The following is a 15,133-nucleotide window of genomic DNA, read 5'->3' on the forward strand; positions in this document are numbered from 1 at the left end:
CCACCCACCCGCCGGCCTGGTGGCCCCTAACTGCACCCCCCCCCCCCGTGCCAGCATGGTTGCCCCTTACTGCCCACCCTGCTGGCCTGGTTGCCCCCAACAGATCCCTTCTGCCAGTCTGGTCTACCCTAACTGCCCCCCTGCCAGCCTGGTTACCCTTACTGCACCCCCTGAAGGCCTGGTTGCCCCCAACGGCCCCCTCTGCTGCCCTGGTTGCCCCCAACTGCCCCCCTGCTGGCCTGGTCACCCCTCACTGCCCCCCCCCTTCTGGCCTGGTCGCCCCACACTGCCCCCCTTCCAGGCTGGTCATCCCATGCATCCTGCTGCTTGGTCGTTTGGTCGCCCCTCACTAACCCCCCTGCCAGCCTGGTCACCCCACATAGCCTGTTCAGTTGTCCGTTCGGTTGCAATGGTTGCTTAGGCTTTTATATAGATAGATTGTTGTTGTTGTTATGCAATTATGTAATTAAACTGTGATCCCCAGAAAGCCTGTAGTTCTGAAAACCCAGGGAAATAGAAGGAGACTAGTCACAGAAAAGCTTCATGCACATCACTCCTCCTGGGAGCCTGCGCAGGTCATTTTCCGGAAAGCCTGCAACTGGTTTTTTGTGTTGTTTTTTTAAAAATTTATTTTATTGATTTTTTACAGAGAGGAAGGGAGAGGGATAGAGAGTTAGAAACATCGATGAGAGAGAAACATCGATCAGCTGCCTCCTGCACATTCCCTACTGGGGATGTGCCCGCAACCAAGGTACATGCCCTTGACCAGAATCGAACCTGGGACCTTTCAGTCCGAAGGCCGACGCTCAATCCACTGAGCCAAACCGGTTAGGGATTACAACTGTTTTTTAAACATTGGGCTGTTTCCAGTTCTTACAGCACTGCTAATTCAGGCCTCTGGAGCAGAGCAAATGCGCTGCTAATGAGAAAAGTTGCCATCACATAAAAGGCCCCTGGTGGGATTAGGAAAGCAGCCTGTTTCCACGCCCCAGCTCCTATTTTACCTCCTATTACTGGCCAGGCTGGAGAAACGTGGGCAGGGCAGGCCAGAGCCCACATTAGCTCAGCACTAGCGCCACCTGGTGGGCGGCCCAGCTGTTGCGTGTCCCAGGCGTAACAATGAAGGATTGAGGACTCCAACCACGTCATCTGACTCCAAGCCCCGAGTCATTTGAAATGCCAGGAGGTCTTGGTCTTTGGTCGCCCCTTGGTTTGGTCTGGGGCTTCTCCAGGTCCTGGCACAGGAGCCTCACAACAGCACAGAGAGAGCGGGCATGTGTGTAGGGGACACTGTGAGGCAGTTTTCCGTCACCGCGAGGCTGAGTTTTGGACGAGGACAGTTTTGTTTATTTTGACCTCGTGCGGCTCCTGCTTCTTTCGCATCCTGTCCCATCCATGGCTGGTGGTGAGCGTCCGTGCACAGGTGGCATTTCCCTCTTCAATATTCTCCCCGCCGTCCACACCCCCACCCAGGCAGAAGCCGTCGGTCCCCGGCCGCTCGCTCCACCGCACGAAGTCCTTCTCAGCGCTTCCAGGTCCCCTGCCTGGGGCCCCGCGGCGCAGCCCTGGTCCCCGTGAGGTTAGGAGCGCCCCGTGTTTGGCCCAGAAGCGCAGTGTGTGGGTTGCACTTTGGCTCTAGGCGGGGCGGGGGGTGAGGGGGGAGGTGGCAGAGGCTGGGAGACAGGCTCCTCGGGGCGGACGCACAGCAGGAACTGCGGACATCCGCGGGGGCGGGGCGGGTGAGGCAGGGCCGGCTCAGGGATGGGAGTCAGATGACGTGGCTGGAGTCCTGCGATCCCGGCTGTCACTTCATTGTTACACGTGGGGCAGCGATTGGGCCGCTCTGAGTGCCAGTTTTCTCATGAAAATTAACGGAACGCCAAATTCCGTTATGCCAACAGGCCAAGCTCGCCTCCTGGGAGCGGAGCTGGTGGAGGCCACACGCAGGCCGGAGGAGGGGCGCTCTGATTGGAGGCCGGGAAGCTGGAGGCGGGCTCACCGCAGGTGCTCTTTTGTGATTGGTTTGAAGGGGGTGGGGGAGAGCATATATGACTTTCTCTGATTGGTCCCGAATTGGAAAGAGGGGCAAAAAAAAAAAAAAAAGTGAAGCTGTCAGTTAATGCCGAGCTGGGTGGCTTCAACTGGTCGCCTCGGAGGCTGTGGTGGGAGAATCATGGCGCCTCCGGCCTGGCCCTGACACTCCCTCTCATCAGCATTCGGTGCTGGGCACAGGGACCCAGGAAACGGTCGCCATGAGCAGAGGTGGGCACCGGGGCTCCTGACCGCTCTCCCCGCCCCAACCGGGATCCCGCAGGAAGCCATGCCAGTAACTTTAACAGAAATAATTGAATATAGGAAGCTGGTTGTAGAGACTAGAAACTGAGAGGCTGAAGGGGGCAAAAGAGAAGGGGACAATGAGAAGGGGACGATTAGAAGGGGACGGTGAGAAGGGGCAGGTGAGAAGGGGCAGGTGAGAAGGGGCAATGAGAAGGGGCAGTGAGAAGGGGCAGGTGAGAAGGGGCAATGAGAAGGGGCAGTGAGAAGGGGGAGGTGAGAAGGGGCGGTGAGAAGGGGCAGTGAGAAGGGGCAGTGAGAAGGGGGAGGTGAGAAGGGGCGGTGAGAAGGGGCAGTGAGAAGGGGGTGGTGAGAAGGGGGTGGTGAGAAGGGGGAGGTGAGAAGGGGGAGGTGAGAAGGGGACGGTGAGAAGGGGGAGGTGAGAAGGGGGAGGTGAGAAGGGGGTGGTGAGAAGGGGGTGGTGAGAAGGGGACGGTGAGAAGGGGGAGGTGAGAAGGGGCGGTGAGAAGGGGCAGTGAGAAGGGGGTGGTGAGAAGGGGGTGGTGAGAAGGGGGAGGTGAGAAGGGGTTGGTGAGAAGGGGGAGGTGAGAAGGGGGAGGTGAGAAGGGGGTGGTGAGAAGGGGATGGTGAGAAGGGGGAGGTGAGAAGGGGGAGGTGAGAAGGGGACGGTGAGAAGGGGGAGGTGAGAAGGGGGTGGTGAGAAGGGGGAGGTGAGAAGGGGACGGTGAGAAGGGGGAGGTGAGAAGGGGATGGTGAGAAGGGGGAGGTGAGAAGGGGTTGGTGAGAAGGGGACGGTGAGAAGGGGGAGGTGAGAAGGGGTGGTGAGAAGGGGGAGGTGAGAAGGGGGAGGTGAGAAGGGGGTGGTGAGAAGGGGATGGTGAGAAGGGGGAGGTGAGAAGGGGTGGTGAGAAGGGGCAGTGAGAAGGGGGTGGTGAGAAAGGGGTGGTGAGAAGGGGGAGGTGAGAAGGGGGAGGTGAGAAGGGGGTGGTGAGAAGGGGACGGTGAGAAGGGGGCGGTGAGAAGGGGGTGGTGAGAAGGGGGAGGTGAGAAGGGGCGGTGAGAAGGGGCAGTGAGAAGGGGGTGGTGAGAAGGGGGTGGTGAGAAGGGGGAGGTGAGAAGGGGTTGGTGAGAAGGGGGTGGTGAGAAGGGGTGGTGAGAAGGGGCAGTGAGAAGGGGGTGGTGAGAAGGGGCGGTGAGAAGGGGCAGTGAGAAGGGGGTGGTGAGAAGGGGGTGGTGAGAAGGGGCAATGAGAAGGGGCAGTGAGAAGGGGGAGGTGAGAAGGGGCAGTGAGAAGGGGGTGGTGAGAAGGGGTTGGTGAGAAGGGGGAGGTGAGAAGGGGGAGGTGAGAAGGGGGTGGTGAGAAGGGGGAGGTGAGAAGGGGTTGGTGAGAAGGGGGAGGTGAGAAGGGGCAGGTGAGAAGGGGGTGGTGAGAAGGGGGAGGTGAGAAGGGGGTGGTGAGAAGGGGGAGGTGAGAAGGGGACGGTGAGAAGGGGCAGGTGAGAAGGGGGAGGTGAGAAGGGGGTGGTGAGAAGGGGACGATTAGAAGGGGGCAGTGAGAAGGGGGCGGTGAGAAGGCGGGGTGAGAAGGGGGCGATGAGAAGGGGGCGGTGAGAAGGCGGGGTGAGAAGGGAGCGGTGAGAAGGGGCAGGTGAGAAGGGGGCGATGAGAGGGGGCAATGGAGGAGGGAAATGAGCGGGGGGCAATTAGAAGAGGCAGTGAGAAGGGGGCTCTCGTGTGCAGTCCCCGAGCCCAGGAGTGGGTGCTTCCCGAGGGGCTGCCGGCAGGGAGCTGGATGGCGGTGGGTTTGGGGGGGGGGGGGTTAAGTCTCAGCTGTAAACCCTCCCCGCTTCTATGGGCCCCAAACCCCAGCCCCAGTGCAGGTGCATCTGAGGGCCTAGGAGGCCCAGGAGGCCTGGGAGTCCTGCTCTGGAGGGAGCCCTGGAGGCAGGAGCCAGCTGCTCCTGAAAGCAGGGGCCGCAGGTGACACGGGTGCAGTGACCTGGGTGGGAACAGGATGGAAACTAGAGGGGCAGCGGCCTCACCCCCTTGCTCTTGTCTCCCTCCAGTGTCCCTGTCGCTGGGACTCACAGGCCTGGCCGGCCACGCCCCTGGACCTGGAGGGTGTCTGAGGCGGATTGCACCTGCTGCCCAGCACCCCCCGGAGGACAGGAACGCTTTGCTCTGGTGGAGGCTGCCTGGGGATTGGAGAGAAGGCAGCCAGGCCTGGCTGAGACAGGCCTGCACTGAACGGCCTTCCCCTGGCCTCCGGGCCTCTGCTTCCAGAGGCAACAGACAGCGAACTCACGCCTGGTTATGATCCCCCCCACACCCCAGTATGGACTTGTGTGGCCAGGAGGAACCGCAGCCACTCAACCCAGTTCTCTCCTCTTCTGTCAAGACAGAGGCTTGGGGTCTCCAAGCCTTTCCATAGCAGGCCGGGGGGGGGGGGGGGTGGCGGAGGGGGGAGGTGGAGAAAGGGAGAGGAGGGGGGAGAGGGAGAGAAGGTGGGGCAGAGAGAGGAGGTGGGTGGAGTGTGAGGTGGTGGGTGGAAGGAGAGGAGGTGGGTGGAGGGTGAGGTGGTGGCTGGAGGGAGAGAAGGTGGGTGGAGGTGGGGAGGGAGAGGAGGTGGAGAGGAAGAGGAAGTGGGGACGGAGGAGGGAGAGGAGATAGGTGGAGGGACAGGAGATGGGTGGAGGGAGAGGAGGTGGGTTGAAGGACGGGAGGTGGGTGGAGGGACAGGAGGTGGGTGGAGGGAGTGTAGGTGGGAGGAAGTAGAGGAGGTGGTTGGAGGGAAAGGAGGTGGGTGGAGGGAGAGGAGGTGGGTTGAGGTAAAGGAGGTGGGTGGAGGGACAAGAGGTGGGTGGGGAACAGGAGATGGGTGGAGGGACAGGAGGTGGGTGGAGTTAGAGGAGGTGGGTGGAGGGACAGGAGGTGGGTGGATGGAGAGGAGGTTGGTGGAGGGACAGGAGGTGGGTCGGGGGAGAGGAGGTGGGTGGAGGAACAGGAGGTGGGTGGATGGAGAGGAGGTGGGTGGAGGGACAGAGGTGGGTGGAGGGACAGGAGGTGGGTGGATGGAGAGGAGGTTGGTGGAGGGAGAGGAGGTGGGTGGAGGGACAGGAGGTGGGTGGATGGAGAGGAGGTGGGTGGAGGGACAGAGGTGGGTGGAGGGACAGGAGGTGGGTGGAGGGACAGGAGGTGGGTGGATAGGGACAGGAGGTGGGTGGATGGAGAGGAGGTGGGTGGAGGGACAGAGGTGGGTGGAGGGACAGGAGGTGGGTGGAGGGACGGGAGGTGGGTGGAGGGAATGGAGGTGGGTGGAGGGACGGGAGGTGGGTGGAGGGACGGGAGGTGGGTGGAGGGAATGGAGGTGGGTGGAGGGACAGGAGGTGGGTGGACGGAGAAGAGGTGGGTGGACAGAGAGCAGGTGGGAGGACGGAGAGCAGGTGGGTGGAGGAATAGCAGGTTGGTTGAGGAACGGGAGGTGGGTGGATGGACAGGAGGTGGGTGGATGGACCGGAGGTGGGTGGAGGGACAGGAGGTGGATTGAGGGAGGGCAGGTGGGTGGAGGGACGGGAGGTGGGTTGAGGGAGAGGAGGTGGGTGGAGGGAGAGGTGGTGGGTGGAGGGAGAGGTGGTGGGGGTGGGAGAGGAGGTGGGTGGATGGACGGGAGGTGGGTGGATGGAAGGGAGGTGGGTGGATGGAGAGGAGGTGGGTGGAGGGGCAGAAGGTGGGTGGAGGGGCAGGAGGTGGGTGGACGGAGAGCAGGTGGGAGGAGGGAGAGCAGGTGGGTGGAGGAATAGCAGGTTGGTTGAGGAACAGGAGGTGGGTGGATGGACGGGAAGTGGGTGGACAGAGAAGAGGTGGGTGGACGGAGAGCAGGTGGGAGGAGGGAGAGCAGGTGGGTGGAGGAATAGCAGGTTGGTTGAGGAACAGGAGGTGGGTGGATGGACGGGAAGTGGGTGGATGGACGGGAGGTGGGTGGAGGGAGGGGAGGTGGATTGAGGGAGGGGAGGTGGGTGGAGGGACGGGAGGTGGGTGGAGGGAGGGGAGGTGGGTGGAGGGAGAGGAGGTGGGTGGAGGGAGGGGAGGTGGGTGGAGGGAGAGGAGGAGGGTGGAGGGAGGGGAGGTGGGTGGAGGGAGAGGAGGAGGGTGGAGGGAGGGGAGGTGGGTGGAGGGAGAGGAGGAGGGTGGAGGGAGAGGTGGTGGGTGGAGGGAGGGGAGGTGGGTGGAGGGAGAGGAGGAGGGTGGAGGGAGGGGAGGTGGGTGGAGGGAGGGGAGGTGGGTGGAGGGAGAGGAGGTGGGTGGAGGGAGGGGAGGTGGGTGGAGGGAGAGGAGGTGGGTGGAGGGAGAGGAGGGGGTGGATGGACGGGAGGTGGGTGGAGGGACGGGAGGTGGGTGGACGGAGAGCAGGTGGGTGGAGGAATAGCAGGTTGGTTGAGGAACGGGAGGTGGGTAGATGGACGGGAGGTGGGTGGAGGGAGAGGAGGAGGGTGGAGGGAGAGGAAGTGGGGGTGGGAGAGGAGGGGGGTGGATGGACGGGAGGTGGGTGGATGGAAGGGAGGTGGGTGGATGGAGAGGAGGTGGGTGCAGGGGCAGGAGGTGGGTGGATGGACGGAAGGTGGGTGGAGGGACGGGAGGTGGGTGGAGGGACAGGAGGTGGGTGGCAGGACAGCAGGTGGGTGGACAGACGGGAGGTTGGTGGACTGACTAGAGGTGGGTGGAGGGAGAGCAGGTGGGAGGAGGGAGAGCAGGTGGGTGGAGGAATAGCAGGTTGTTGGAGGAACGGGAGGTGGGTGGAAGGAGAGGAGGTGGATTGAGGGAAGGGAGGTGGGTGGAGGGACGGGAGGTGGGTGGAGGGAGAGGAGGTGGGTGGAGGGAGAGGAGGTGGGTGGAGGGAGAGGTGGTGGGGGTGGGAGAGGAGGTGGGTGGATGGACGGGAGGTGGGTGGATGGAGGTGGGTGGAGGGACAGGAGGTGGGTTAACGTGAGGTGGGTGGAGGGAGAGGAGGTTGGTGGAGGGATGGGAGGTGGGTGGAGTACACCGGGTGGGTGGATGGACAGGGGGTGGGTGGAGGGAGAGGATGTGGGTGGAGGGACAGGAGGTGGTTGGATGGAGAGGAGGTTTGGTGGAGGGACAGGAGGTGGGTGGAGGGACAGGAGGTGGGTGGAGGGACAGGATGTGGGGGTGGGGCAGGAGGTGGGTGGATGGACGGGAGGTGGGTGGAGGGACGGGAGGTGGATTGACGGAGGGGAGGTGGGTGGAGGGACGGGGGGTGGGTGGAGTGATGGGAGGTGGGTGGAGGGACAGGAGGTGGGTGGATGGAAGGGAGGTGGGTGGAGGGACGGGAGGTGGGTGGAGGGACGGGAGGTGGGTGGAGGGAAGGGAGGTGGGTGGATGGAGAGGATGTGGGTGGATGGACGGGAGGTGGGTGGAGTGACGGGAGGTGGGTGGAGGGACGGGAGGTGGGTGGAGGGACAGGAGGTGGATTGAGGGAGGGGAGGTGGGTGGAGGGACGGGAGGTGGGTGGAGGGAAGGGAGGTGGGTGGATGGAGAGGATGTGGGTGGATGGACGGGAGGTGGGTGGAGTGACGGGAGGTGGGTGGAGGGACAGGAGGTGGGTGGAGGGACGGGAAGTGGGTGGAGGGACAGGAGGTGGGTGGAGGGAAGGGAGGTGGGTGGATGGAGAGGAGGTGGGTGGATGGATGGGAGGTGGGTGGAGGGAGAGGAGGTGGGTGGAGGGAGAGGTGGTGGGTGGAGGGAGATGAGGTGGGTGGAGGGAGAGGTTGTGGGGGTGGGAGAGGAGGTGGGTGGATGGACAGGAGGTGGGTGGATGGAGAGGAGGTGGGTGGATGGATGGGAGGTGGGTGGAGGGAGAGGTGGTGGGTGGAGGGAGAGGAGGTGGGTGGAGGGAGAGGTTGTGGGGGTGGGAGAGGAGGTGGGTGGATGGACGGGAGGTGGGTGGAGGGGCAGGAGGTGGGTGGATGGACGGGAGGTGGATAGAGGGAGGGGAGGTTGATGGAGGGACGCGAGGTGGGTGGAGGGAGAGGTGGTGGGTGGATGGAGAGGAGGTGGGTGGAGGGGCAGGAGGTGGGTGGAGGGACGGGAGGTGGGTGGAGGGAGAGGAGGTGGGTGGAGGGACAGGAGGTGGATTAGGCAGGGGAGGTGGGTGGAGCGAGGGGAGGTGGGTAGAGTCAGAGGAGGTGGGTGGAGGGACCGGGGGTGGGTGGATGGAGAGGAGGTGGGTGGAGGGAGAGGTGGTGGGGTGGGAGAGGAGGTGGGTGGATGGAGAAGAGGTGGGTGGAGGGACAGGAGGTGGGTTGATGGAGAGGAGGTGGGTGGAGGGACAGGATGTGGGGGTGGGGCAGGAGGTGGGTGGATGGACGGGAGGTGGGTGGAGGGACGGGAGGTGGATTGACGGAGGGGAGGTGGGTGGAGGGACGGGGGGTGGGTGGAGTGAGGGGAGGTGGGTGGAGGGACGGGAGGTGGATTGAGGGAGGGGAGGTGGGTGGAGGGACAGGAGGTGGGTGGAGGGATGGGAGGTGGGTGGATGGAAGGGTGGTGGGTGGATGGAGAGGATGTGGGTGGATGGACGGGAGGTGGGTGGAGTGACGGGAGGTGGGTGGAGGGACAGGAGGTGGGTGGATGGAAGGGAGGTGGGTGGATGGAGAGGAGGTGGGTGGATGGATGGGAGGTGGGTGGAGGGAGAGGAGGTGGGTGGAGGGAGAGGTGGTGGGTGGAGGGAGAGGAGGTGGGTGGAGGGAGAGGTTGTGGGGGTGGGAGAGGAGGTGGGTGGATGGACGGGAGGTGGGTGGATGGAAGAGAGGTGGGTGGATGGAGGTGGGTGGTGGGGCAGGAGGTGGGTGGATGGATGGGAGGTGGGTGGAGGGAGGGGAGGTGGATAGAGGGACGGGAGGTGGGTGGAGGGAGGGGAGGTGGATAGAGGGAGAGGAGGTGGGTGGAGGGAGAGGTGGTGGGTGGAGGGAGAGGAGGTGGGTGGAGGGAGAGGTGGTGGGTGGAGGGAGAGGAGGTGGTTGGAGGGGCAGGAGGTGGGTGGAGGGACGGGAGGTGGGTGGAGGGAGAGGAGGTGGGTGGAGGGGCAGGAGGTGGGTGGATGGACAGGGGGTGGGTGGAGGAACAGTAGGTGGGTGGAGGGACAGGAGGTGGGTTGATGGAGAGGAGGTGGGTGGAGGAACAGGATGTGGGTGGAGGGACAGGAGTGAGTGGATGGAGAGAAGGTCGGGTGGAGAGACAGGAGGTGGGTGGAGGGACAGGAGGTGGGTTAACGTGAGGTGGGTGGAGGGAGAGGAGGTTGGTGGAGGGATGGGAGGTGGGTGGAGTACACGGGGTGGTTGGATGGACAGGGGGTGGGTGGAGGGACAGGAGGTGGGTGGAGGGAGAGGAGGTGGGTGGAGGAACAGGAGGTGGGTGGAGGGAGCCGATGTGGGTGGAGGGAGAGGTGGTGGGGGTGGAAGAGGAGGTGGCTGGATGAACCGGAGGTGGGTGTATGGAGGGACAGTTCCCCGCCAGGGAAGGGGCCCAGCCAGTCCCTGTAGCATGGTGAGCTTGTGCAGCCAGAGATGGCGGCCAGGCATCAGGAATGCCTGACGCTGGGAAAGTCTCAGAAGAATCATGTGTTGGTGGCATTGAACTTGAGCCATGAAACAGAAAGCGGGGCAAGAATGGGAGGGCACCCCAGGCAGAAACCAGCACCTGTGGGTGGCCTGACGGTTCACAAGAGCACCCTAATTTAGTGACCTCTAAGGCTGTGCAGGAGGCAGAGTCTGGCAGCGGGAACCAGTGGAGGACATGACCCGGCCTGCAGGCAGGTGACTGACCAGGAAGAGGCGAGAACCGGCAGGGAGCTGATGACCAGGAGAAATCGGCCAGAAGGTGTGTTCTGCTCACTGGAGCCTTTAAAGATGCTTAGGAGCCAAGAGGGACCCAAAGCAGTCAACACCACCACACAGAGTGCAAGGACTGGCTCCTGTCCATCACACATTTCAAGGTCAGCTGGGTCCCCTGGGGACCTGATGGGAAAGAGAGGGGTACACATCTCAGGGGGCACGAGCTACCACAGGGCTCCTGCCATTCCTGAGGTAGAGAAATGACGCGCTCAGAGGCTGTGCTGGGGGTGGAGAGGTGCATGTGGGGTGATAGTGGGAAAGCAGCTGTTACAAAACCTGTGCTGCCTGACAGCGCGGATCCGAGTGCGCCGGTGGCTTTGGGAAATGGAGGGGATGCGTCAGCTTTGGGAGGGAGACTGTTCAAGTTATGGAAACTGAGGAGGGCATAGAAAGTAGGAGCCACATGTCCCCAGTGTTTTTATTAACAAAAATGAGAGGGAGCTGGAGACTGGGAAGGCAGGGAAGGAGCCGTTTCAGTGCTAGCTGCTACATCTGAGGTTGGGCCGCCTGTTCCAGCTGAGTCCGAGCGGCTGGTGTCCTGCCGCGGAGGCACGTTCGCCACTCCGCCTTCAGAGGAAGACATGAGGGCGGCAGGGCAGGGACCGCAGGAACGAGGGGGAGGCGCCAAGGACAGTCTGGTTTCTAACAATAACCTTTTGTTGCGGCACTGCACTTATTTATCCGGTTCGAAGATGTTCCCGTAGGCTAACTTTAGCGAGAATGCAGTACAATTGTTCTATTAATTCACTCCTGGTAGTACTATAAGTTCGCATACTTTGGAAAGTGACATGATAATATGTGGCAAATCCACTGTTGGAACTCTCCTAAGGAAATATATATATTTCTAAAGCAAAGGCGAGAGCTGAGAAGCTCATTAGAGTGTGGTCTGTATAACCAAAAATAATGAAAACATGGAACTTCTGTGGAAGGAAAATGGTTTGGTGAATGAAGCTATGATAGTTCGATATAATATTATGAGCCTATTAAGATGCAAATTACATGTTAATGTAGTTTGAACAAGACGGTACATGTTTGATAAGTGGGAGTAGAGAGAACAGAGTACAAACACTTTGTACACATTCATATAACGAAAATGTTGCCTGTGGAAGGTAATCTGAAGAAATTACAGTAGTTATTGTAGTAGACTGCATGGCTCAGGCTCAGAATACGGGGCTCAAACCCCATGGTTTCTTAGCAATGTCTTCAACTTCTCTCAGCTATAAAATGGGGGTAATAATGGGTGTAATAAAAACACCCACCACAAGGAGTTGAGAGCATCTGAATGAGATCATACATGTCAATTCTTAGCTCCTGACAATGCTGAATAAACGATGGCTATTATGGGCTATTTCTATTTTAAATTTACTATAGAGAGATTACTTCCGTGTTCTAACACATGCACACGTGATGTACTATCATGCTCCTTAATGGAGTGAGGTAGATCCACGTGGGATTAAACGGCAGGTGCTGGCTTGTCTGTCTTTGTGGCTTTGTTTCTGTTTGTCCTTCCATTTTCACGCTTCCTGACACGTGAGCAATTCCGGGAGGCAGTAAACACAGCGCTGAGAAGACATGCTTGCTCAGCGCCTCCCGCAGACTCAGCTTCTCCCCACCCGACTGTGTGAGGCACAGGCTTACACATTCCAGTCTCATCTGCTTTCCTTCCCAAACGGCAGGTGCAGTAGGACCAGCCGGACAGCGGCAGCGGCGGAGGACGGAGGGCGGGCACAGGCCCGGGAAGGACGGCTGTGACCAGACCTGCCCTGTGGGGCGCTGTGCTGGGTGAGGAAGGGGATGGCAGTCATTTCCAAGCCCCCGGGGGGTCACCGCACGCGCGACGCGTGCAGTCGTGACTCCAGCAGGGCCCTGGCGGGTGGTACCATCTCCCCCACTTATTCTGTTTGTTCAGAGGCGCCTACAAAGACAGAGCAAATGCCAGTTTTCATGCCCGGCTCCAGAGAAAATGACTGGACAGCGGGTTCCTCTTCAGTGCCGTTTCTCCCACCAGCATGGACGCTGCTCCTCTTAGCTGGACATCGCCGGCCGCCGGGAGCACACTCCTGGGGTCAGTGCTCCGCTGTAAGCGCGACCCACTGGCTCCGTCTGCATCGTGAACGGAGGCTGCTCTTCTCCGGCCTCGGGGCTCCGTGGGAAAAGGCTGGACACTCCCAGCCATGGACCTGTGACCTGTGCCGGCAGCAGCCGCAGAGCCCAGGTGCCCGCTGCTTCCTGCCGCCAGGAATCCCACCACGTGAACCTGTTCAAAATATCCACCAGTGTTCGCAGATATGTCCGCCCTAGCACTGTTTTAATAAAAAGTAAACCAGATGTTCATAAACAAAGGATGGATTAAATGAGTTGTGGACAATAATAATAAAAATAAGCAAAGAGTTATCCCCACATCCATGGGAAACCTGCTCGGTGAGGGGTTAGTTAGATCCTGGGTGCAGAGACTTCTCGTGACATACGGTTGATTAACACTGTGCAGTGCCAGTCTGTCCTGAACAGAAGTCACAGCGAGAGGACAGTGACGCTCAACACCACACACGAAAGGGAACAGGAAAGGGGACGACAGAATAAACTTAGAAACGGGGCAGCTGATGGCAAAGTGCATGTGCCAGGTTGAGGTCAATCTCAGATTTGCAGCGGGAGGAGCCCACAGATGGTAGGAGCTCCGGGACGGCCCAGAAAGGTGGCACAAGGTACCTCTGAGGGTGGGTGTTCGGGTGATCTAGAAACGGGAGCATGTGTTGAGTTCATAAGAAGCGGGGAGACCCCAGCCCCACCTCCCCTCCACTCTGCTGGTGGTGCCCCCCTCCCAAGCGGCAGGAGTAAAGGTTGGCCCCTGAAAGAGGCTGAACCAGACTCCGGTGCTGGAGCCAGGGATCCCAGGCAGAGCTGCGTGGGAAGCCGTCCTGGAAACGGAGGTTATTAAAATAGCGAGGCCTCCAGGCAGGACATGGAGGTTCTTCTCTGAGAAACTGAGCTGCTCAGGGACAAGACTCGAGGTGCTTAGGGGTGGTGGTCCCTGGGCACCAGCCAGCCAGGCTGTCCACACAGCTCTCAGTCACCACGTCCGGGCAGTCGGTTCTCTGTCCTCACACTCTGGTAAGAGCAGACCTGGCGGGGCTCACCAAGCATTTCAGAAAAGCCTCTAACGAAAAGACAGAAACCCAGAGAAACACACGGGAGAATATTCGGTTTATTGTTCAGCAAATACTTACCCTTTCTTCCTTCCATTGTGGACAGACATACAGCCTGATTCTAATATGGGGGACTTGGCATGCGATTGCTTGGACCAAGGAGATGTGTGTGGAGGTGACATGAGCAAAGGGTTGCAAGGAGCTTTTATGCTGGCCTTGCCCTCTTGAGCTTTTCCCCATCAACAGGAGAACATATCCTGGACAGCCGGCTGGTCCCAGAGAGTGAGAACGTACAGCAGAAACACAGCAGCCGCCCACAGGCCTGCCATGAAGACTCCTGCGTGAGAAATAAATGCTTCGAGCTGTAAAGCTACGGGGTGGGGATGGCCTGCGAGGCAGCAGTTCTGCGTCAATAGCTAACTGACACAAACAGGAAGAGAAAGAAGGACTTAGAGGAAACAGAAACAATGTAGGAACAGGAGAAAATTTGAAAATAACTAGTTACTACCCTCTGAGAAATAAGGGAATGTATAGAAAAGAAAAAAAACGAGTTTTTGGAAATTAAGAATATGGTAGTAGAAAAGAATAGCCCAGAGAATAGCATAACAATAAAAAGAAATCAAAGGTAGAAAAGAACAGAAAAATGTGGAAAAGAATAGAAAACCAGTGCTGGATATACAATATCCAAATAACAGGCAATATAGAAAGCAAACCGAGGGAAAGGAGTAACTCGGGAAACACTCCAGAGTCGCAGGCCGTGCGTTTCTATGCTGAGAAGGCCCACCGAGTGTTGCATGATCACTGAGAGGAGACCCACACCCAGACACAGCACAGTGACACTCGGAACCCCGGGGGCGGGGCAGTGGGAAAGTTCCCCATAGAAAAACCAGGTCACGTGTGAGGGGTAAGAAATCAGAATGGTATTGAAGTTCTAAATAATGACACTGGAAGTAAGAAAACATTAGGGCAGTGCTTTAAAAATCACACACAAAAGTGATTTCCAATATAATTCTAATCCAGGAAAGCCATGTGCCATATCATAGTGGTGGAGGTTGAAAAAAAGTTGTGCAAGTTACAACTATTGTATAAGTTCTCCAAACATATGTCACAGGCACCTCTCTGGGGCAGCTGCTGGGGGATGCTCTCCATCAGAATAAGGGGATAAGCCAAGAAGGAGACAAACATGGACTCTAGGAAGCAGGGATACAGCATGAGAGGAGAGCGAACCCCCAGCATCACGGTGAAAGGAGATGCCAGGTTCCGGTGCACCATCCACACCGCAGATCTAGAGAGAAGTGGGAGGCTGGAGGGGCCAGAAGGTGCCTCACCCAGAGGAACAGGAAACGGATGCATTACTTGACGTAAATGAATATAATGAGAAGAGATTTATACTTTTGGCGGAGAGTTTGGGGATAAAATCATGCAAAGTAGTTAGAAAATGATTCAAAGGAAGAAACAAGAACATTACTGAAATCAAAGCAAAAATTGTACAACAGATAAAGTCGTTGTAGCCCACACAGCCAAGTGAACAATGATTACATAGATATTACTATGTGAACATTATACTGTAATCAACTAACATTATAAGTATATTTTGATTAGCTACAGAACAAAGAAAAAGGAAGTGTGGGGAGGGGAGTGGTTGGGGAAAAGTGTAAGATAATGAAATGCTCATTTTCACAGTGGAAGTCAATAGAAAATATTTAAAACTAAAAATCAAGAAAAGCATTGCAAGTCATTATCTAAAATCATGGAATCAAATAGAACCTCAAGTGAATGGCTTTGGGGAGG

At 58.9% G+C, this 15,133-nt stretch overlaps 1 long non-coding RNA gene across 2 annotated transcripts; it reads left to right on the forward strand.

Annotated features, from left to right (window-relative positions):
* The first annotated feature begins 9,786 nt into the window (after positions 1-9,786).
* On the forward strand, positions 9,787-12,486 carry LOC138997842 (uncharacterized). 2 transcript variants are annotated; one of them, XR_011469025.1, is made up of 3 exons: positions 9,787-10,300; positions 11,876-11,981; positions 12,109-12,486. It is a non-coding gene; the product is annotated as an uncharacterized lncRNA (long non-coding RNA). The 2 variants fall into 2 exon arrangements; XR_011469026.1 differs by having other exon boundaries at positions 9,787-10,185.
* Positions 12,487-15,133: the final 2,647 nt, after the last annotated feature.

The sequence above is a fragment of the Myotis yumanensis genome, unplaced genomic scaffold (genome assembly GCF_028538775.1).
Source record: "Myotis yumanensis isolate MYYU_CA2020_CCGP unplaced genomic scaffold, mMyoYum1.0.hap1 SCAF_19, whole genome shotgun sequence".
Lineage (NCBI taxonomy): Eukaryota > Metazoa > Chordata > Mammalia > Chiroptera > Vespertilionidae > Myotis > Myotis yumanensis.